General features: G+C 48.3%; 1 protein-coding gene and 1 long non-coding RNA gene across 3 annotated transcripts in view; both read right to left on the bottom strand.

Moving 5' to 3' along the window:
• The window catches only part of LOC135057084 (uncharacterized), a 140,703-nt gene that overhangs the window by 21,512 nt on the left and 96,488 nt on the right, over positions 1-22,703 (bottom strand). The gene's annotated exons all lie outside the window — the stretch shown is intronic.
• Positions 1,899-21,680, bottom strand: LOC135054564 (uncharacterized). 2 transcript variants are annotated; one of them, XR_010243534.1, is made up of 3 exons: positions 21,560-21,680; positions 8,457-8,604; positions 1,899-2,085 (listed from the first exon to the last, which is right to left on the bottom strand). It is a non-coding gene; the product is annotated as an uncharacterized LOC135054564 (long non-coding RNA). The 2 variants fall into 2 exon arrangements; XR_010243535.1 differs by lacking the exon at positions 21,560-21,680 and adding an exon at positions 20,524-20,788.

Below are 22,703 nucleotides of genomic sequence, written 5' to 3'. Positions count from 1 at the left end.
CCATTCCCAGCAATCACCTCTCCAGTCATCACCCAGACACGTCCCCTGGTGTTACTGTATAATGTCCCATTCCCAGCAGTCACTTCTCCAGTCATCACCCAGACACGTCCCCTGGTGTTACTGTATAATGTCCCATTCCCAGCAGTCACCTCTCCAGTCATCACCCAGACACATCCCCTAGTGTTACTGTATAATGCCCCATTCCCAGCAGTCACCTCTCCAGTCATCACCCAGACACATCCCCTGGTGTTACTGTATAATATCCCATTCCCAGCAGTCACCTCTCCAGTCATCACCCAGACACATCCCCTGGTGTTACTGTATAATGTCCCATTCCCAGCAGTCACCTCTCCAGTCATCACCCAGACACATCCCCTGGTGTTACTGTATAATGTCCCATTCCCAGCAGTCACCTCTCCAGTTATCACCCAGACACGTCCCCTGGTGTTACTGTATAATATCCCGTTCCCAGCAGTCACCTCTCCAGTCATCACCCAGACACATCCCCTGGTGTTACTGTATAATGTCCCATTCCCAGCAGTCACCTCTCCAGTCATCACCCAGACACATCCCCTGGTGTTACTGTATAATGTCCCATTCCCAGCAGTCACCTCTCCAGTCATCACCCAGACACATCCCCTGGTGTTACTGTATAATGTCCCATTCCCAGCAGTCACCTCTCCAGTCATCACCCAGACACATCCCCTGGTGTTACTGTATAATGTCCCATTCCCAGCAGTCACTTCTCCAGTCATCACCCAGACACGTCCCCTGGTGTTACTGTATAATGTCCCATTCCCAGCAGTCACCTCTCCAGTCATCACCCACACACATCCCCGTGTTACTGTATAACGTCCCATTCCCAGCAGTCATCACCCAGACACATCCCCTGGTGTTAGTGTATAATGTCCCACTCCCAGTAGTCACCTCCCAAGTCATCACCCAGACACGTCCCCTGGTGTTACTGTATAATGCCCCATTCCCAGCAGTCACCTCTCCAGTCCTCACCCACACACATCCCCTGGTATTACTGTATAATGACACATTCCCAGCAGTCATCTCTCCAGTCATCACCCAGACACGTCCCCTGGTGTAACTGTATAATGTCCCATTCCCAGCAGTCATCACCCAGACACATCCCCTGGTGTTAGTGTATAATGTCCCACTCCCAGCAGTTACCTCTCCAGTCATCACCCAGACACATCCCCTGGTGTTACTGTATAATGCCCCATTCCCAGCAGTCACCTCTCCAGTCATCACCCAGACACATTCCCTGGTGTTACTGTATAATGTCCCATTCCCAGCAGTTACCTCTCCAGTCATCACCCAGACACATCCCCTGGTGTTACTGTATAATGTCCCATTCCCAGCAGTCATCACCCAGACACATCCCCTCTTGTTACTGTATAATGTCCCACTCCCTGTAGTCACCTCCCCAGTCATCACCCGGACACATTCCCTGGTGTTACTGTATAATGCCCCATTCCCAGCAGTTACCTCTCCAGTCATCACGCAGACACATCCCCTGGTGTTACTGTATAATGCCCCATTCCCAGCAGTCACCTCTCCAGTCATCACCCAGACACGTCCCCTGGTGTTACTGTATAATGTCCCATTCCCAGCAGTCACCTCTCCAATCATCACCCAGACATGTCCCCTGGTGTTACTGTATAATGCCCCATTCCCAGCAGTTACCTCTCCAGTCATCACCCAGACACATCCCCTGGTGTTACTGTATAATGTCCCTTTCCCAGCAGTCACCTCTCCAGTCATCACCCAGACACATTCCCTGGTGTTACTGTATAATGTCCCATTCCCAGCAGTTACCTCTCCAGTCATCACCCAGACACATCCCCTGGTGTTACTGTATAATGTCCCATTCCCAGCAGTCACCTCTCCAGTCAGCAGCTGAATGATCTTGTTGGTGAGTTCCAGGATCTTCTGGTCATTGTCTCTCTCATGTATCAGTGAGTGAGGTGGAGGCACCGTGATGGGGCTCTGGATCCTGCTCAGTCCTCCTGACACAATAGGACTGCTGCTTGGTAATTCACACTCAACAGATATCTTCCTCACTATGGTGTAATCCTTTATTTTGTGAAAGACACCAAATATTACTGCATACACTCCCAGATCCCCTCACCTCCCCAGTAACATAGTAACTAAGGTTGAAAAAAGACAATTGTCCTTCGAGTTCAACCTATTTGTGGTCTCCTATGCAGTCTTATTATAGGACTAGTTATCTTTATGTTAGGACTAGTTATAGTAACTATAATGCGTGCCTACGCACCATAACCCTGAATATCTTTATCCAGTAGGAATTTATCGAACCCATTCTTAAAGGTGTTGACTGAGTCGGCCATTACAACTCCCTCAGGCAGGGAATTCCAAACACGTATTGACCTTACTGTGAAAAAACCTTTTCACCTCAATGTGCGGAAACTCCTCTCCTCTAACCTAAGTGAGTGACCACGTGTCCTCTGTGCTGATCTTATAGGAAACAGGTCCCTCCCATGCTCTGTGTACTGACCCCTTATATAGTTGTAGATGTTGATCATGTCCCCTCTTAATCTCCTCTTTTCCAATGTAAACATGCCTAACCTTGCAAGCCTTTCCTTGTATTCCAGCGTCTCCATGCCCTTGATTAGTTTGGTCGCCCGCCTCTGAACCTTTTCTAGCTCCAGGATATCCTTTTTGTAATATGGTGCCCAAAATTGCACAGAGTATTCAAGATGTGGCCTCACTAGTGATTTATATAATGGGAGTATAATACTCTCGTCCCTTGCATCAATTCTCCGTTTTATGCATGATAATATCTTATTAGCCTTCTTTGCTACAATCCTACTTTGGGTACTGCTGCTTAATTTATCTATGTGAACACCCAAGTATTTTTTCCAGTACAGTATCCCCTAATATTACCCCATTTAGTATGTAGGTGTAATTTTTGGTCTTGCCCCCACAGTGCATTACCTTACACTTGTCTGTGTTTAATCTCACTCTCCATTTTGCTGCCCATGTTTCCAGTTTAGTTAAGTTGTTCTGAAGAGACTCAGCATCCCCCTCCGTATTTATAACCTTACACAATTTGGTATCGTCTGCGAAAATTGACACCATACTCTCTAGACCTACTGTTAGGTCGTTGATGAAAATGTTGAACAAAAGTGGTCCAAGTACAGACCCTTGTGGCACACCACTTCGTACTTTAGTCCAAATTGAAAATGATCCATTGACCACAATGCGCTGCTCCCTGTTAACTAACCAATTACTGACCCAAGTGCATATTGTGCTCCCTAGCCCTATTTTTGTAGTTTATAGATACGACGCATGTGTGGTACAGTGTCGAAAGCTTTGGCAAAGTCTAAAAAGATTATATCCACCTCCTTACCCTGATCCAGGTTCGCACTTACTGTTTCATAAAAGCCAAGTTGGTCTGACATGATCTGTCCTTCACAAATCCATGTTGGTTCCTTTTAATGACCTTATTTGCTTAAACGAACTTTTTAATACTGTCCCTTAGAATACCTTCCAATACTTTCCCCACTATAGATGTAAGACTAACTGGTCTAGAATTACCTGGTTCAGCTATGCTCCCCTTTTTGAATATCGGCTCTACCTCCGCTATACGCCACTCTTTGGGAATCATACCCGATTTAACCGAATCCACAAAGATCAAAAATAGAGGTCTTGCTAGTTCAGCGTGCAGCTCCATAAGAACCCAGGGGTGAATTCCACCGGGACCAGGTGACTTATTAATCTTTAACTTTTTTAATTGGTCACAGACTACCTCCTCACACAAATAATAAGATTTTACTTACCGATAAATCTATTTCTCATAGTCCGTAGTGGATGCTGGGACTCCGTAAGGACCATGGGGAATAGCGGCTCCGCAGGAGACAGGGCACAAAATAAAAGCTTAAGGATCAGGTGGTGTGCACTGGCTCCTCCCCCTATGACCCTCCTCCAAGCCTCAGTTAGGATACTGTGCCCGGACGAGCGTACATAATAAGGAAGGATATTGAATCCCGGGTAAGACTCATACCAGCCACACCAATCACACCGTACAACTCGTGATCTGAACCCAGTTAACAGTATGATAAATGCAAAGGAGCCTCTGAAAAGATGGCTCAACAATAATAACCCAAATTTTTTGTAACAATAACTATATACAAGTATTGCAGACAATACGCACTAGGGATGGGCGCCCAGCATCCACTACGGACTATGAGAAATAGATTTATCGGTAAGTAAAATCTTATTTTCTCTAACGTCCTAAGTGGATGCTGGGACTCCGTAAGGACCATGGGGATTATACCAAAGCTCCCAAACGGGCGGGAGAGTGCGGATGACTCTGCAGCACCGAATGAGAGAACTCCAGGTCCTCCTCAGCCAGGGTATCAAATTTGTAGAATTTAGCAAACGTGTTTGCCCCTGACCAAGTAGCTGCTCGGCAAAGTTGTAAAGCCGAGACCCCTCGGGCAGCCGCCCAAGATGAGCCCACTTTCCTTGTGGAATGGGCTTTTACAGATTTTGGCTGTGGCAATCCTGCCACGGAATGTGCAAGCTGAATTGTACTACAAATCCAACGAGCAATCGTCTGCTTTGAAGCAGGAGCACCCAGCTTGTTGGGTGCATACAGGATAAACAGCGAGTCAGATTTTCTGACTCCAGCCGTCCTGGAAACATATATTTTCAAGGCCCTGACAACGTCAAGCAACTTAGAGTCCTCTAAGTCCCTAGTAGCCGTAGGTACCACAATAGGTTGGTTCATGTGAAATGCAGAAACCACCTTAGGTAGAAATTGAGGACGAGTCCTCAATTCCGCCCTGTCAGAATGAAAAATTAAGTAAGGGCTTTTACATGATAAAGCCGCCAATTCTGACACACGCCTGGCTGAAGCCAAGGCTAACAGCATTGACACCTTCCACGTGAGATATTTTAAGTCTACCGTGGAAAGTGGTTCAAACCAATGTGATTTTAGAAAACTCAACACAACATTGAGATCCCAAGGTGCCACTGGAGGCACAAAAGGAGGCTGTATGTGCAGCACCCCTTTCACAAATGTCTGAACTTCAGGTACTGAAGCCAGTTCTTTCTGGAAGAAAATCGACAAGGCCGAAATTTGAACCTTAATGGAACCTAATTTTAGGCCCATAGACAGTCCTGTTTGCAGGAAATGCAGGAAACGACCCAGTTGAAATTCCTCTGTAGGGGCCTTCTTGGCCTCACACCACGCAACATATTTACGCCAAATACGGTGATAATGTTTTGCGGTTACTTCCTTCCTGGCTTTGACCAGGGTAGGGATGACTTCTTCTGGAATGCCCTTTTCCTTTAGGATCCGGCGTTCAACCGCCATGCCGTCAAACGCAGCCGCGGTAAGTCTTGGAACAGACAAGGCCCTTGTAGTAGCAGGTCCTTTCTTAGAGGTAGAGGCCACGGTTCGTCCGTGAGCATCTCTTGAAGTTCCGGGTACCAAGTCCTTCTTGGCCAATCCGGAACCACGAGTATAGTTCTTACTCCTCTCCTTCTTATGATTCTCAATACTTTTGGTATGAGAGGCAGAGGAGGGAACACATACACTGACTGGTACACCCACGGCGTTACCAGAGCGTCCACTGCTATTGCCTGAGGGTCCCTTGACCTGGCGCAATATCTGTCCAGTTTTTTGTTTAGACGTGACGCCATCATGTCCACCTTTGGTTTTTCCCAATGGTTTACAATCAGGTGGAAGACTTCCGGGTGAAGGTCGTGTCTGCTGAGGAAGTCTGCTTCCCAGTTGTCCACTCCCGGAATGAACACTGCTGACAGTGCTATCACATGATTTTCCGCCCAGCGAAGAATCCTTGCAGCTTCTGCCATTGCCCTCCTGCTTCTCGTGCCGCCCTGTCTGTTTACGTGGGCGACTGACGTGATGTTGTCCGATTGGATCAACACCGCCTGACCCTGAAGCAGAGGTTTTGCTTGACTTAAGGCATTGTAAATGGCCCTTAGTTCCAGAATGTTTATATGAAGAGATGTTTCCATGCTTGACCACAAGCCCTGGAAATTCCTTCCCTGTGTGACTGCTCCCCAGCCTCTCAGGCTGGCATCCGTGGTTACCAGGATCCAATCCTGAATGCCAAATCTGCAGCCCTCTAGTAGATGAGCACTCTGCAGCCACCACAGGAGAGACACCCTTGTCCTTGGCGACAGGGTTATCCGCTGATGCATCTGAAGATGCGATCCGGACCATTTGTCTAGTAGATCCCATTGAAACGTTCTTGCATGGAATCTTCCAAATGGAATCGCTTCGTAAGAAGCCACCATTTTCCCCAGGACCCTCGTGCACTGATGTACTGAGACCTGTCCTGGTTTTAGGAGGTTCCTGACTAGCTCGGATAACTCCCTGGCCTTCTCCTCCGGGAGAAACACCTTCTTCTGGACTGTGTCCAGAATCATTCCTAGGAACAGTTGACGTGTCGTTGGAATCAGCTGCGATTTTGGAATATTTAGAATCCACCCGTGCTGACGTAGTACTACCTGAGATAGTGCCACTCCGACTTCTAACTGTTCCCTGGTTCTTGCCCTTATCAGGAGATCGTCCAAGTAAGGGATAATTAAGATGCCTTTTCTTCGTAGAAGAATCATCATTTCGGCCATTACCTTGGTAAAGACCCGAGGCGCCGTGGACAATCCAAACGGCAGCGTCTGAAACTGATAATGACAGTTTTGTACTACAAACCTGAGGTACCCTTGGTGAGAAGGGTATATTGGGACGTGGAGATAAGCATCCTTGATGTCCAGAGACACCATATAGTCCCCTTCTTCCAGGTTCGCTATCACTGCTCTGAGTGACTCCATCTTGAATTTGAACCTTTTTATGTAAGTGTTCAAAGATTTTAGATTTAAGATTGGTCTCACCGAGCCGTCTGGCTTCGGTACCACAAACAGCGTGGAATAATACCCCTTTCCTTGTTGTAAGAGGGGTACCTTGATTATCACCTGCTGGGAGTACAGCTTGTGAATGGCTTCCAGAACTGCCTCCCTGTCGGAGGGAGACTTTGGTAAAGCAGACTTCAGGAACCGACGAGGAGGAAACGCCTCGAATTCCAGTTTGTACCCCTGTGATACTACCTGTAGAATCCAGGGATCCACTTGCGAGTGAGCCCACTGCGCGTTGAAATTCTTGAGACGGGCCCCCACCATGTCTGAGTCTGCTTGTAAAGCCCCAGCGTCATGCTGAAGACTTGGCAGAAGCAGGGGAGGGCTTCTGCTCCTGGGAAGCGGCTGCATGGTGCAGTCTTTTTCCTCTTCCTCTGCCCTTGGGCAGAAAAGAGTGGCCTTTTGCTCGCTTGTACTTATGGGAACGAAAGGACTGAGTTTGAAAAGACTGTGTCTTTTTCTGCTGATGTGAAGTAACCTGGGGTAAAAAGGTGGATTTTCCAGCCGTTGCCGTGGCCACCAGGTCCGATAGACCAGCCCCAAATAACTTTTATTCTAAGCAGCTCAGGAGAGCCACCTAGATTGCACCCTTCTCGGCCGGGCACAAAAATCTAACTGAGGCTTGGAGGAGGGTCATAGGGGGAGGAGCCAGTGCACACCACCTGATCCTTAAGCTTTTATTTTTTGCCCTGTCTCCTGCGGAGCCGCTATTCCCCATGGTCCTTACGGAGTCCCAGCATCCACTTAGGACGTTAGAGAAAAGCATTTAGCAGTGGGAAATTATCTTTGTTGAGATTTTGTGTTAGACCCAGCATTAGGTTCTCTCTGGTAAATACCGTTGAAAAAAACTTGTTTAGTTTGTTTGCTATGTAATTATCATTTTTGATTAAGACTCCCCCTCCAGTCATGTCCCTGTATTATTACTATAGATATGTGATGTCACTGTGACACTCCCATATCCCCTCACCTCCCTAGTCATGTCCCTGTATTATTACTATAGATATATGATGTTACTGTGACACTCCCATATCCCCTCACCTCCAGTCATGTCCCTGTATTACTACTATAGATATGTGATGTCACTGTGACACTCCCAGATGCCCTCATCTCGCCAGTCATGTCCCTGTATTATTACTATAGATATAAGTGATGTCACTGTGACACTCCCATATCCCCTCATCTCCCCAGTCATGTCCCTGTATTATTACTATAGATATAAATGATGTCACTGTGACACTAACAGATCCCTTCACCTCCCCAGTCATGTCCCTGTATTATTACTATAGATATATGATGTTACTGCATACACTCCCAGATCCCCTCACCTCCCCAGTCATGTCCCTGTATTATTACTATAGATATGTGATGTCACTGTGACACTCCCAGATCCTCACCTCCCCAGTCATGGCCCTGTATTATTACTATAGATATAAATGATGTCACTGTGACACTCACAGATCCCTTCACCTCCCCAGTTATGTCCCTGTATTATTATTATAGATATGTGATGTCACAGTGACAGTCCCAGATCCCCTCACCTCCCCAGTCAGCAGGTAGATGATCTCCAGGGTGAGATTTAGGATCCTCTCAGACATGTGACTCCTGTCGTGCTCCATCCTCAGGGAATCAGTGATGCATCTCATCCTCACGTCTAGTAAACACTCTGGTTCCTCACAGGTCAGTGGTCTAGGAGCAAGTATAATAATCATAAAAACACCACAGAGCACACATGTAATATACTGTAAATATAAAGCACACATGTAATAAAGTCAAATAATAAGCACTGAGTGACCGTTAAATTCTCCTCATATAGCCCTGGGCACACATAAGACTCCCCAGTGACTAACACACACAATGCTGTATTGCTAAATGGTTACACCGCACACCTCATGGCCGGGAGTCTGACACACATCTGCTTCACACTGCTCCGACTATCATCTGTTACACATGTCTGACACGGGGACATTAGGGATATTATGGGCTCTGTTTTAATATATCCTAGAAAATTAGCAATAAGGAGAGTTATGGTAGACTTACCATGGTTAACTCTCTTTCTGCGAGGAACATTGGGTTCCACAGGAAAACATCAGGGGTATAGAGTGGATCTTGATCCAGAGATACCAACAGGCTAAAGCTTTAGGCTGTCCCAGGATGCATTGGGGCCTCCTCTATAACACTGGCTCCAGGCACTGTGAGCTCAGTTTAGTTACCCAGTCTAATTAAGGAGCAGGCAAGAGAGAAGGCAGATGTTAGTCACATAGAACCACATTCTCACAACAGGAGAAGGGACCAGCGGCTAATGCCATACAAACCCATAGATGCTAGGAGCGTCAGGGTGGGCGCCCTGTGGAACCCAATGTACCTCGCAGAAAGAGAGTTAATCATGGTAAGTCTACCATAACTCTCCTTTTCTGCAGCAGGGTACATTGTGTTCCACAGAGAAACATCAGGGATGTCCTAAAGCAGTTCTCAAGGGAGGGGACGCGCCTTAGCGGATAGGAGAACCCGGCGTCCAATGGAACCATCCCGGGATGCGGAAGTATCAAAGGCATAGAACCTAATGAACGTGTTCACTGAGGACCACGTAGCCGCCTTGTACAATTGTTCTGCGGACGCGCCACGGTGGGCCACCTAATAAGGTCCAACAGACCGAGTAGAATGGGCTTTAGAAATAGCAGGAGCTGGGGGACCACCCTGCGCATAAGCTTGTGCAATCACCATTCTAATCCTATTGGCCAAGGATTGCTTATTCGCATGCCAGCCACGTTTGCGGAAACCAAACAGGACAAAAAGGGTATCTGACCTCCTGATAGAGGCAGTCCTCTCCACATATATGCGGAGAGCCCTTACCGCATCCAAAACCCGCTCTTTGGAGGACAAATCAGAAGAGATAAAGGCCGGGACCACAATCTCTTGTTTAAGGTGAAAAGATGACACCACTTTAGACAAAAAACCTGGGTGAGTTCTAAGAACTGCCCGGTCATGATGAAATATCAGAAAGGGTGGACGACAGGACAACACACCTAGTCCAACACCCTTCTAGCAGAGGTAATAGCCAGTAAAAACAGGACCTTGGCCGTGAGCTATTTAAGGTCCACCGACTCAAGAGCTTCAAATAGAGACTCTTGCAGGGCATTCAGGACAACATATAGATCCCATGGAGCCACAGGAGGGACATAGGGAGGCTGAATCTGTAACATACCCTGAGTGAATGTCAGGTATAGACGCAATCTTTCTCTGAAACCATACCGACAAGGCAGATATGTGAACCTTGAGGGAGGCTAGACGAAGGCCTAAGTCCAGACCTTGTTGCAGAAAAGCCAGAATTCTGGAAGTTCTGAATCTGTATGCATCTTAATTCTTATCAGCACACCAGGTGAAATAAGAATTCCAGACCCTATAATAAATACGGGCAGATGCTGGTTTGCGGGCTTTCAACATAGTTTGTATAACAGCCTCGGAAAATCCTTTGGCCCTCAGGAGTGATGCTTCAAGAGTCATGCCATCAAAGGCAGTCTGGCCAGGTCTGGGCAGAGACAAGAGCCCTTTACGAGGAGGTCTGGGTGCTGAGGAAGTAGCAGGGGACGCTCTGTCAATAGACTCTGTAGGTCTGAGAACCAATGCCGTCTGGGCCACGCCGGAGCGACTAGAAGTAGTATTGCTCCTTCTTGCTTGAACTTCCGCAGGACCCTGGGCAGGAGTGACACTGGAGGGAATACGTAGGGCAGCCGAAAGTTCCCTGGAACGGCTAGTGCATCCACAAATGCTTCTTGAGGATCCCTGGTCCTTGATCCGAAGACCAGAACCTTGTGACTGTGTCAAGACGCCATCAGGTCTACATCAGGTAGGCCCCACGTCCACTAGCAGTTGAAAGACTTCTGGATGAAGACTCAACTCTCCTGCGTGCACGTCCGGACGACTGAGGAAGTTTGCTTTCCGGTTCAGGACACCCGGAATGAACACTACCGATATTGCTGGCAGATGGCGCTCCACTCAACAAAGGAATTTTGACACTTCCATCATTGCCATGTGGCTTCGAGTGCCGACTTGATGGTTAATGTATGCCACCACAGTGGCGTTGTCTGACCGTACTTGAACAGGCCTGTTCTGTACCAGAGGCAGGGCGAGAGTTAATGCGTTAAACACTGCCCGCAACTCCAGAATGTTTATTGGGAGGAGTGATTCCTCCTTGGTTCAGCAACCCTGAAAAGAGTGTTGCTCCAACACCGCATCCCATTCCTGCAGACTGGCATATGTTGTCAGGATCCCCAGTCAGGGATCCAGAAGGGACGGCCCCTGCTCAATTGCTGGTCCTGTAGCCACCAGGTCAGCGACAGACGAACCCCCGGAGTCAAAGTGATCATGTGAGATCTGATCTGATGAGGTAGGCAGTCCCACTTGGAACGGATTAACCTCGGCAAAGGGCGAGAATGAAATCGAGCGTACGCCAACATGTCGAATGCCGACACTATTAGGCTATGTACTAGCATCGCCGAGTGCTTTAACACTTCCGGGACAACAAAGGAAGCATCGTATCCTGTCCTGAAGCTTCAGGACTTTCTCCAGAGACAAGAACAGACGTTGACTGTGTGTCTAGGAGTGCCACCATGTGCACCATGCTCTGACCTGGGACCAGCGAGGATTTCTTCCAATTGATGAGCAACCCGTGGGCTTGTAGGAAGTTTATCGTCAGTTGTAGATGACAGAGGAGGACATCGTGGAAGTCTGCCAGAATCAGCAAGTCGTCCATATACGGCAGGATAATGACTCCCTGGCAACGCAGATGGGCCGTTTTTACGGCCATTACCTTGGTGAAGATCCGAGGAGCCATAGCCAGTCCAAATGGCAGAGCCTGGAACGGATAATGGAGGTTGCCAATAGCAAACCGCAGACACTGCTGATGTGACATGGCAATAGGTATATGCAGGTAAGCATCCTAGATATTCAGGGATACCACATAGTCTCCGGGTTCCATCACCAGTACAATAGAGCACAGCATTTCCATACGGAACTTGGACACTCTCACAAACTTGTTCAGTGATTTGAGGTGGAGTATAGGCCGGAAAGACCCATTGGGTTTCTGAACTAGAAACAGGGTCGAGTAGTAACCTCTGCCTCTCTGGGCCAGAGGTACCGGCACTACCACTCCTGTATTCAGGAGAGAACTCGCAACCTTTTGCAGAGCTTGCATCTTTAACGGATCCGAGGAAATAACCGTGGCACAAAACTGGCGAGGGGGACCTCTCTTGAAAGAGACTGCATACCCGTGAGAGACAACTTCTCGCACCCATGCGTCTGAAGTGGTATTTAACCAGACCTGGGTGAACTGCCAAAGTCGGCCTTCCACCCTGGGGTTCCCCAGGGGAAGGCCCGGCCCGCAATGCGGCAGGCTTGTCTTGTTTGGAAGCAGGCTGACGGGTCGCCCAGGACTGCTTTGTCTTGAGCTAAGTGGTTTTGGTAGCACGAGATTGTCTTGGGTATGCCTGATTATTTGCTTTACCTTGAGGCCGAAAGGAACGAAATGTGGTACTTTTAGCCTTCTGTGCAGAAGGATTAGTATTTGGGAGAAAAGCAATCTTAGCATCCGCCAGTTTAGACACAATTTTATTAAGGTCTTCCCCACACAAAATGTCCCCCTTAAAGAGGAGTATCTCCAAGGTCTTTTGGAGTCTAGGTCCACCTTCCATGACCTCAACCACAGAATACGGCAAGCCAGCACAGACGTAGCTGACGCCTTGGCAGCCAACACAACCGCCTCAGAGGACGCCTCCTGAATTTAATAGGCGGCATTGGTAATGTGAGACAGGTATTGTCAGATATATCCTCGGGCAGCTCTCCCTCTAATGCCTGAACCCATGCTTCAATACCTTTAGCAGCCCAGGGGGCAGCCATAGTGGGTCCAGTGATCGCACTGAGCAAAAAAATTTGTGTGTCCCAGGGACCCCTCACTTCCAAAAAATGGGGTCCTACTCCAATATTTCTGGGTCCCATCACATATTATGGGGAGTAAGGGCAGGCAAGGAGGGAGGTAGGTACAAGCAGTACTGGGGGTTTGGAGGCATTACGGGTAAATAGAAGTTTGGGCGGTACTGGGGGAAAGGTGGGGGGTTAGGTTTATAATACACACAATAATAACTAACTATCTATGTACACACACACACACACGTAGAAGGGCACTCCGAGATATGGGGTAAAGCTCTCGGGGTGCCTTCCCAAAGGAATCATTTACAAATACAGGTGTCCCCCAATGGAAAGAAGAGGCAGCACTCCTCCAGTCTCGGAGAAAAAGTGAAGCTATGGTTTTATTGAAGCAACGTGAGAAGGCCAACGGGCCTTTACATACTTTATACTAAATAAAGTAGCATATGGTCTGGCACTCCATTCAACAGAAAAACTATGCCGGTTGCCTCCAGAAACTGTAGCATATCCACACCGGCGGTGACTTTTTCCACTTGTTACATAACTCTGCCGGGAGAGGATAGCGAGCCAAGGCCGGTAGACCAGGGTTCCTGTCTGATGTCCACCAAATGGTCAGACTGGGATAATAGATTTTATAGCCACCTTCTGCCGTTTAAACATGTCCCTTTTCTTGGTGACAGTAGTGGAATCCTGATCATCAGTGATTTGTAGGATCTGCTTAATAGCAACCACAGGGACATCAATTTGCAATGGAGAATCCTCGTCAGAAACACCTGATTCAGTGTGTGACAGGACAGTATGCTCCCCCTCCTCTTCAGATGAAACATCTGAGAGATTAGTGGATTGTCAGGAGGAAGCAGCCGCTTAGATGACCCAGAGACACGGGAGTAACCTGGAGTAGATTTTTGTCTGACCAAGGATTGATTTAACTGCTGCAACTGGGTAGACAAAGTTTCCGCCAAAATCGGATTAACCATAGTGGCAATTTGTGGCTGTAGTGGCACAGGTGGTCCCATAGGGGGAGTAAGGCGTTCCATCAGAGTACCCAGTAGGTTTGAGAATGCAGCCAAGGGTGGCTCCTGATTAGTTATAGGAGCTACAGACTGACTGGGAGATGTATGACACACAGTACACAGACCATCATGCACAGCTTCCCTCTGGTAAATCATTGGCGCCTGCTCTGTATGATGCAGGAGCGTCCCCAGACTTACTGCCCTTCTTGTTAGACATTGTACACAAATGCAACAGAGCAGTTTAGTATGATTAAGCCAGACACCTGCGAAAAAATCCGGTATTATGTGACTGAGTAGAATACACGTATTTGGTAAATACTGTGGCGCATTATATATATATGACCCAGACGCACCTAATCCCTTAGGGTACAGAATGTAGTGATAGATATATCTGGGAAACATTGAAAGTGAAACCACACAGCAGATACAGGCACACACAGTCACAGGCAATGCAGATAATGATCATGACAATATCACTGCACTGGACTAGTATATGTACAGATATATAATAAGAATTTACTTACCGATAATTCTATTTCTCGGAGTCCGTAGTGGATGCTGGGGTTCCTGAAAAGACCAGGGGGATAGCGGCTCCGCAGGAGACAGGGCACAAAAGTTAAGCTTTAGGATCAGGTGGTGTGCACTGGCTCCTCCCCCTATGACCCTCCTCCAAGCCTCAGTTAGGATACTGTGCCCGGACGAGCGTACATAATAAGGAAGGATTTTGAATCCCGGGTAAGACTCATACCAGCCACACCAATCACACTGTACAACCTGTGATCTGAACCCAGTTAACAGTATGAGAACAGAGGAGCCTCTGGAAAGATGGCTCACTACAACAATAACCCGATTTAGTTAACAATAACTATGTACAAGTATTGCAGATAATCCGCACTTGGGATGGGCGCCCAGCATCCACTACGGACTCCGAGAAATAGAATTATCGGTAAGTAAATTCTTATTTTCTCTATCGTCCTAGTGGATGCTGGGGTTCCTGAAAAGACCATGGGGATTATACCAAAGCTCCCAAACGGGCGGGAGAGTGCGGATGACTCTGCAGCACCGAATGAGAGAACTCCAGGTCCTCCTTAGCCAGGGTATCAAATTTGTAGGATTTTACAAACGTGTTCTCCCCCGACCACGTAGCCGCTCGGCAAAGTTGTAAAGCCGAGACCCCTCGGGCAGCCGCCCAAGATGAGCCCACCTTCCTTGTGGAATGGGCATTTACATATTTTTGGCTGTGGCAAGCCTGCCACAGAATGTGCAAGCTGAATTGTACTACAAATCCAACGAGCAATAGTCTGCTTAGAAGCAGGGGCACCCAGCTTGTTGGGTGCATACAGGATAAAACAGCAAGTCAGATTTCCTGACTCCAGCCGACCTGGAAAACTATATTTTCAGGGCCCTGACAACATCCAGCAACTTGGAGTCCTCCAAGTCCCTAGTAGCCGCAGGTACCACAATAAGCTGGTTCAGGTGAAACGCTGACACCACCTTAGGGATAAACTGGGGACGAGTCCGCAGCTTTGCTCTGTCCGAATGGACAATCAGATATGGCTTTGTGAGACAAAGCCGCCAATTTTGACACTCGCCTGGCCGAGGCCAGGACCAACCGCATGTTCACTTTCCATGTGAGATATATCAAATCCACAGATTTGAGTGGTTTAAACCAATGTGATTTTTGGAATCCCCAAAACTACGTTGAGATCCCCCAGTGCCACTGGAGACATCAAAAGGGGTTGTATATGCAGTACTCCCTTGACAAACTTCTGGACTTCAGGAACTGAAGCGAATTCTTTCTGGAAGAAAATCGACAGGCCAAAATTTGAACCTTAATGGACCCCAATTTGAGGCCCATAGACACTCCTGTTTGCAGGAAATATAGGAATTAACCTAGTTGAAATTCTTCCGTGAAGCCTTCCTGGCCTCACACCATGGAACATATTTTCACCTAAACTGTGATAATGTTGTGCGGTCACCTCTTTCCTGGCTCTGACCAGGGTAGGGATGACCTCTTCCGGAATGCCTTTTTTCCCTTAGGATCCGGCGTTCACCCGCCCCTGCGTCAACGCAGCTGCGGTAAGTCTTGGAACAGACATGATTCTTGCTGAATCAAGACCCTTCTTATCTCTTGAAGTTCCGGTTACCAAGTCCTTCTTGGCCAAACCGGAGCCACGAGTATAATTCTTACTCCTCTCCTTCCTATAATTCTCAATACCCTGGGTATGAGAGGCAGAGGAGGGAACACATACCCGACTGGTACACCTACGGTGTTACCAGAGCGACCCAGCTATTGCCTGAGGGTCTCTTGAACTGGCGCTTCAGGTGGGACGCCATCTTATGACCACCTTTGGTCTTTCCCAACGGTTTACAATCATGTGGAAACTTCCAGATGAAGTTCCCACTTCTCCGAGTGGAATTCATTCCTGCTGAGGAAATTCAGTTTTCCACTCCCGGAATGAACACTGCTGACAGTGTTATCACATGATTTTTCGCTCAGCGAAAAGTTCTTGCTGTCATTGCCCTCCTGCTTCTTGTGCCGCCCCGTCTGTTTACGTGGGCAACTGCCATGATGATGTCCGACCAGATCAGCACCGACTGACTTTGAAGCAGAGGTCTTCCTAGGCTCAGAGTATTGTAAATTGCTCTTAGCTCCAGTATATTCATGTGGAGAAAAGTCTCCAGACTTGACCACACTCCTTGGAAATTTCTTCCCTGTGTGACTGCTTCCCAGCCTCTCAGGCTGGCATCCGTGGTCACCAGAACACAGTCCTGAATGCTGAATGTGCTGTCCTCTAGAAGATGAGCACTCTGCAGCCCCCACAGAAGAGACACCCTTGTCCTTGGAGACAGGATTATCTGCTGATGCATCTGAAGATGCGATCCGGACCATTCGTCCAGCAAATCCCCCTGAAAATTTTTTGCGTGAGATCTGCCGAATGGAATTGCTTCGTAAGAAGCCACCATTTTTCCCAGGACTCCTGTGCATTGATGCACTGATACTTGGCCTGGTTTTAGGAGGTTTCAGACTAGTTCGGATAGCTCCCTGGCTTTCTCCTCCAGGAGAAACACCTTTTTCTGGACTATGCCCAGAATCATTCCTAGGAACAGCAGACGTATCGTCGTAAAAACGCTGCGACTTTTGGAATATTTAGAATCCACTCGTGCTGTCGTAGAACTACTTTAGATAGTGCTATTCCGACCTCCAACTGTTCTCTGGACCTTTCCCTTTTCAGTATATCGTCCAAGTAAGGGATAATTAAGATGCCCTTTTCTTTGAAGAGAATCATCTTTTCGGCCATTACCTTGGTAAAGGCCCGGGGTGCCGTGGATAATTCAACGGCAGCGTCAGAAACTGATATTGACAGTTCTGTACCACGAACCATAGGTACCCTTGTTGAGAAGGGCAAATTTGGACATGGAGGTAATCCTTGATGTCCAGGGACACCATATAGTCCCCTTTTTTCCGGTTCGCTATCACTGTTCTGAGTGACTCCATCTTGATTTGAACCTTTGTATGTAAGTGTTCAAAGATTTCAGATTTAGAATATGTCTCACCAAGCCGTCTGGCTTCAGTAACACAATATAGTGTGGAAGACTAATACCCTTTTCCTTGATTGTAGGAGGGGTACTTTGATTATCACCTGCTGGAAATACAGCTTGTGAATTTTTTCCAATACTGCCTCCCTGTCGGAGGGAGCCTTTGGTAAAGCAGACTTCAGGAACCTGCGAGGAAAAGATGTCTCGAATCTCCAAACTGTACCCCTGGGATAATACTTTGTACGATCTAGGGGTCAACTTGCGAGTGATCCCACTGCACGCTGAGACTCTTGAGACGACCCCCCACCTCACCTGAGTCAGCTTGCACGGCCCCAGCGTCCTGCTGAGGACTTGGCAGACTCGGTGGAGGGCTTCTGTTCCTGGAAAGGGGCTGCCTTCTGCAGTCTACTTCCCTTTCCTCTATGTCTGGGCAGATATGACTGACCTTTTGCCCGCATGCCCTTATGGGAACGGAAGGATTGAGGCTGAAAAGACAGTGTCTTTTTCTGCTGAGATGTGACTTGGGGTAAAAAGGTTGGATTTCCCAGCTGTTGCCGTGGCCCCCAGGTCCGATGGACCGACCCCCAAGTTCCTTTATACGACCATACTTTCATGTGCCGTATGGGATCTGCATCACCTGACCACTGTCGTGTCCATAACATCTTCTGGCAGATATGGACAACGCACTTATCTTGATGCCAGAGTGCAAATATCCCTCTGTGCATCTCGCATATATATATATATATATATATATATATATAGACTGCATCCTATTAAATGCTCTATATCACTAAAATATTTTCAGTCAGGAATCCGACCAAGCCAACCCAGTACTGCATTTCCAGGCTGAGGCGATCGCTGGTCGCAGTATAACCACCGTATGTGTGTATATACTTTTTAGGATATTACTCCAGCTTCATATCAGCTGGCTCCTTGAGGGCGGCCGTATCTGGAGACGGTAACGCCACATGATAAGCGTGTGAGCGCCTTATCCACCCTAAGGGGTGTTTCCCAACGCGCCCTAACTTCTGGCGGGAAAAGGTATAACGCCAATATTTGCTATCGGGGTAAACCCACGCCTCATCACACACTTCATTTTATTTTATCTGATTCAGGAAAAACTACGGTAGTTTTTTCACTCCCACATAATACCCATCTTTGTGGTACTTGTAGTATCAGAAATATGTAACACCTCCTTCATTGCCCTTAACGTGTGGCCCTAATGAGGAATACGTTTGTTTATTCACCGTCGACACTGGATTCAGTGTCCGTGTCAATGTCTGTGTCGACCGACTAAGGTAAACGGTCGTTTTAAACCCCTGACGGTGTTTTTGAGACGTCTGGACCGGTACTAATTGTTTGTCGGCCGTCTCATGTCGTCAACCGACCTTGCAGCGTGTTGACATTATCACGTAATTCCCTAAATAAGCCATCCATTCCGGTGTCGACTCCCTAGAGAGTGACATCACCATTACAGGCAATTGCTCCGCCTCCTCACCAACATCGTCCTTATACATGTCGACACACACGTACCGACACACCAGCACACACACAGGGAATGCTCTGATAGAGGACAGGACCCACTAGCCCTTTGGAGAGACAGAGGGAGAGTTTGCCAGCACACACCAAAAACGCTATAATTATATAGGGACAACCTTATATAAGTGTTTTCCCTTATAGCATCCTTATATATATTTCTAACGCCAAATTAGTGCCCCCCCCTCTCTGATTTAACCCTGTTTCTGTAGTGCAGTGCAGTGCAGGGGAGAGCCTGGGAGCCTTCCCTCCAGCCTTTCTGTGAGGGAAAATGGCGCTGTGTGCTGAGGAGATAGGCCCCGCCCCTTTTTCGGCGGGCTCGTCTCCCGCTCTTCAACGGATTCTGGCAGGGGTTAAATATCTCCATATAGCCCCCGGAGGCTATATGTGAGGTATTTTTTTGCCAAATAACAGGTTTCCATTGCTGCCCAGGGCGCCCCCCCCCAGTGCCCTGCACCCTCAGTGACTGCCGTGTGAAGTGTGCTGAGAGCAATGGCGCACAGCTGCAGTGCTGTGCGCTACCTTAAGAAGACTGAAGAGTCTTCTGCCGCCGATTTCTGGACCTCTTCTCTTTTCGGCATCTGCAAGGGGGCCGGCGGCGCGGCTCCGGTGACCCATCCAGGCTGTACCTGTGATCGTCCCTCTGGAGCTAATGTCCAGTAGCCTAAGAAGCCAATCCATCCTGCACGCAGGTGAGTTCACTTCTTCTCCCCTAAGTCCCTCGATGCAGTGATCCTGTTGCCAGCAGGACTCACTGTAAAATAAAAAACCTAAAACTAAACTTTTCTAAGCAGCTCTTTAGGAGAGCCACCTAGATTGCACCCTTCTCGGCCGGGCACAAAAACCTAACTGAGGCTTGGAGGAGGGTCATAGGGGGAGGAGCCAGTGCACACCACCTGATCCTAAAGCTTAACTTTTGTGCCCTGTCTCCTGCGGAGCCGCTATCCCCCTGGTCTTTTCAGGAACCCCAGCAACCACTAGGACGATAGAGAAATATATATATATATATATATATATATAGATAGATATATAGATAGATAGATATATAGATAGATATAGAATGGTCCTAGACCAGAGGTATATATCAGAATACTCGTACAATATATTCTGTAGTAGGTACACTTTTTCTTAACTAATGCTGTCTGTATAAAGACATGTAGAATACTCAAGTGTTTGTAAAGTCACAGCGCTGTATACAGGCGGCTTTACATGGAGACCTAGCCCTGCAGTCCCGAAGACCAGCCACAGCTATGCTTAGAAGATGGCCACAGCTATGCTTAGAAGATGACGCCCAGCGTCTCTGTCAGGGAGTAAGGGAGAGTGTGAGGCAGCTCCACGGTGGGAAAATCTGCAGTAGATGGCGCCCTGGGCCGGGGCTACAAGTCTAGCGACGACTCCCCTATGCTGGACTTCCACCCTGGGTACCGTGAGCCTTATTAATGGGGTGTTAGTACACCCAACCTGTACGCAATACGTCCCGGTGGTCTAGTGGGGTCCCTGCACTGTGGCAGTGTAAACGCCAGCGACGCGGTCCATCACCCTAAACCACAACAGGAACACGATTTAACGGCGGGTCCCGCCTGGGGGATCCTCTTACCTCCTCACCGTAGCAGCCACGCGAACCAGGAGAGTGTCTGTGACTATGTGACTAAAGCCGGAGCATCTCCGCCGTAAGTTACCGGGAACAAACTGCGGAAATATGCGACACCGCTTGGGAGATGATGGCGCCGCAGTTCTGAATGTCACACTGAAATAACAGCGCTGCGGCCCTTGAAGTCTTCTTAGAAAGCTTTTTCAAGGCTGCCTAGCGAAGCCCCCCTGTTAAGTGACCTGCTAAAAACTGAGCTCACGGTGCCTGGAGGCGGGGTTCTAGAGGAGGCCCCAATGCATCCTGGGACAGCCTAAAGCTTTAGCCTGTTGGTGCCCCTTGATCAAGATCCACTCTACACCCCTGATGTTTCCCTGTGGAACACAATGTACCCTGCTGCAGAAATATTAAATCCCTACAATTACATATAATAATAATAAGAAGAAGACACTAAACGTTGCTCCCCGTGTATAAAAATAATAACAGGACACCACTGACCACTCTTCCTGTATAGTAGGACATAACCTACTACTCCCAAAGTAAAACAATAGTAAGGACACCACAGGCTGCTCTCCCTGTATAATAGTAACAGGACACCAAAGGCTGCTCCCCCATATAATAATCATAACAGGACACCACAGGCCGCTCACCCTGTTTAATAATAATAACAGGCCACCACAGGCTGCTCCCCCTGTATAATAATAACATGACACCACAGTCTGCTCCCCCTGTATAATAATAACATGACACCACAGTCTGCTCCCCCTGTATAATACTGTTAACAGGACACCACAGGCTGCTCCCCCTGTATAATAATAACTGGACACCAAAGGCTGCTCCCCCTGTGTAATAATAACAGGACACTACTGGCTGCTCCCCCTGTATAATAAAAATAACAGGACACCACAGGCTGCTCCCCCTGTATAATAAAAGCATGACACCACTGGCTGCTCCCCCTCTATAATAATGTTAACTGGACACCACAGGCTGCTCCCCCTGTATAATAATCATAACAGGACACCCCTGTATATAAAGAAGCCATTACCTGATCACGACGGAAACTGGAAGGCTGCAGCAACCAATAGAATCTCACTTCCTGTGTATGGAACACACAGCCCGGAAGTAAGGTGAAACGCACAGGACGGAATAATGGTATGATTGGCACAGGCTGCTTCCTGATGACTGGCCCCTCCGCTTCTACAGCACCACACTCTGTATTTACTATTACCATACATGTCCTCTGTGTGGGAGGCCGGCGGCCATTTTCTTATAGACCAGTACGGCAGCTGCAGCAGCAATATGTTCCCCCGTCCATGTAGTGACGTCAGGAGCGGCGGCCATTTTCCCCTGGTCTGAGCTCCGCCTTCCTTCTACCATCGGCATCTACCAGCTCCTCCCCCTTGCGTCGTAACTCCTCCCCCTTACGGAAAAGGTCCCTTAGCCCACTTGATTCTAGCATCTACCATTTCCACAAGGCAGCATGAGCAGAGAGCAGCCATTGCTGTGTCTGGCAGCAGGTAATGATATTATTATTATTATTGTTAATATTATTATTATTCTATATGCTGAGCAGCTCTGGTGTCAGGTTGCTGTACTACAGGGGGAGCAGCCTCTTGTTCCTTGTTATAGTGCAGCTGGAGCAGCCTCTGGTGCCGCATTATCCCTGCACAGGTGGCTGACACTCTAGTGTCCTATTACTGTAATACATGTGGCGCAGACCCCGCCGTTACCGTAATACAGGTGGCGCAGACCCCGCCGTTACTGTAATACAGGTGGAGCAGACCCCGCCGTTACCGTAATACAGGTGGCGCAGACCCCGCCGTTACTTAATACAGGTAGCGCAGACCCCGCCGTTACCGTAATACAGGTGGCGCAGACCCCGCCGTTACCGTAATACAGGCTGCGCAGACCCCACCGTTATCGTAATACAGGCGGTCGCAGACCCCACCGTTATCGTAATACAGGCGGTCGCAGACCCCACCGTTACCGTAATACAGATGGCGCAGACCCCGCCGTTACCGTAATACAGGTGGCGCAGACCCTGCCGCTACCGTAATACAGTTGGCGCAGACCCTGCCGCTACCGTAATACAGTTGGCGCAGACCCCGCTGTTACCGTAATAGAGGTGGCGCAGACCCTGTCGTTACCGTAATACAGGTGGTGCAGACACCGTCGTTACCCTAATATAG

This window comes from Pseudophryne corroboree, chromosome 3, assembly GCF_028390025.1.
Source record: "Pseudophryne corroboree isolate aPseCor3 chromosome 3, aPseCor3.hap2, whole genome shotgun sequence".
Lineage (NCBI taxonomy): Eukaryota > Metazoa > Chordata > Amphibia > Anura > Myobatrachidae > Pseudophryne > Pseudophryne corroboree.
Note: the sequence above shows the minus strand (reverse complement) of the source record. Positions and strands in the feature narration are given on the sequence as shown.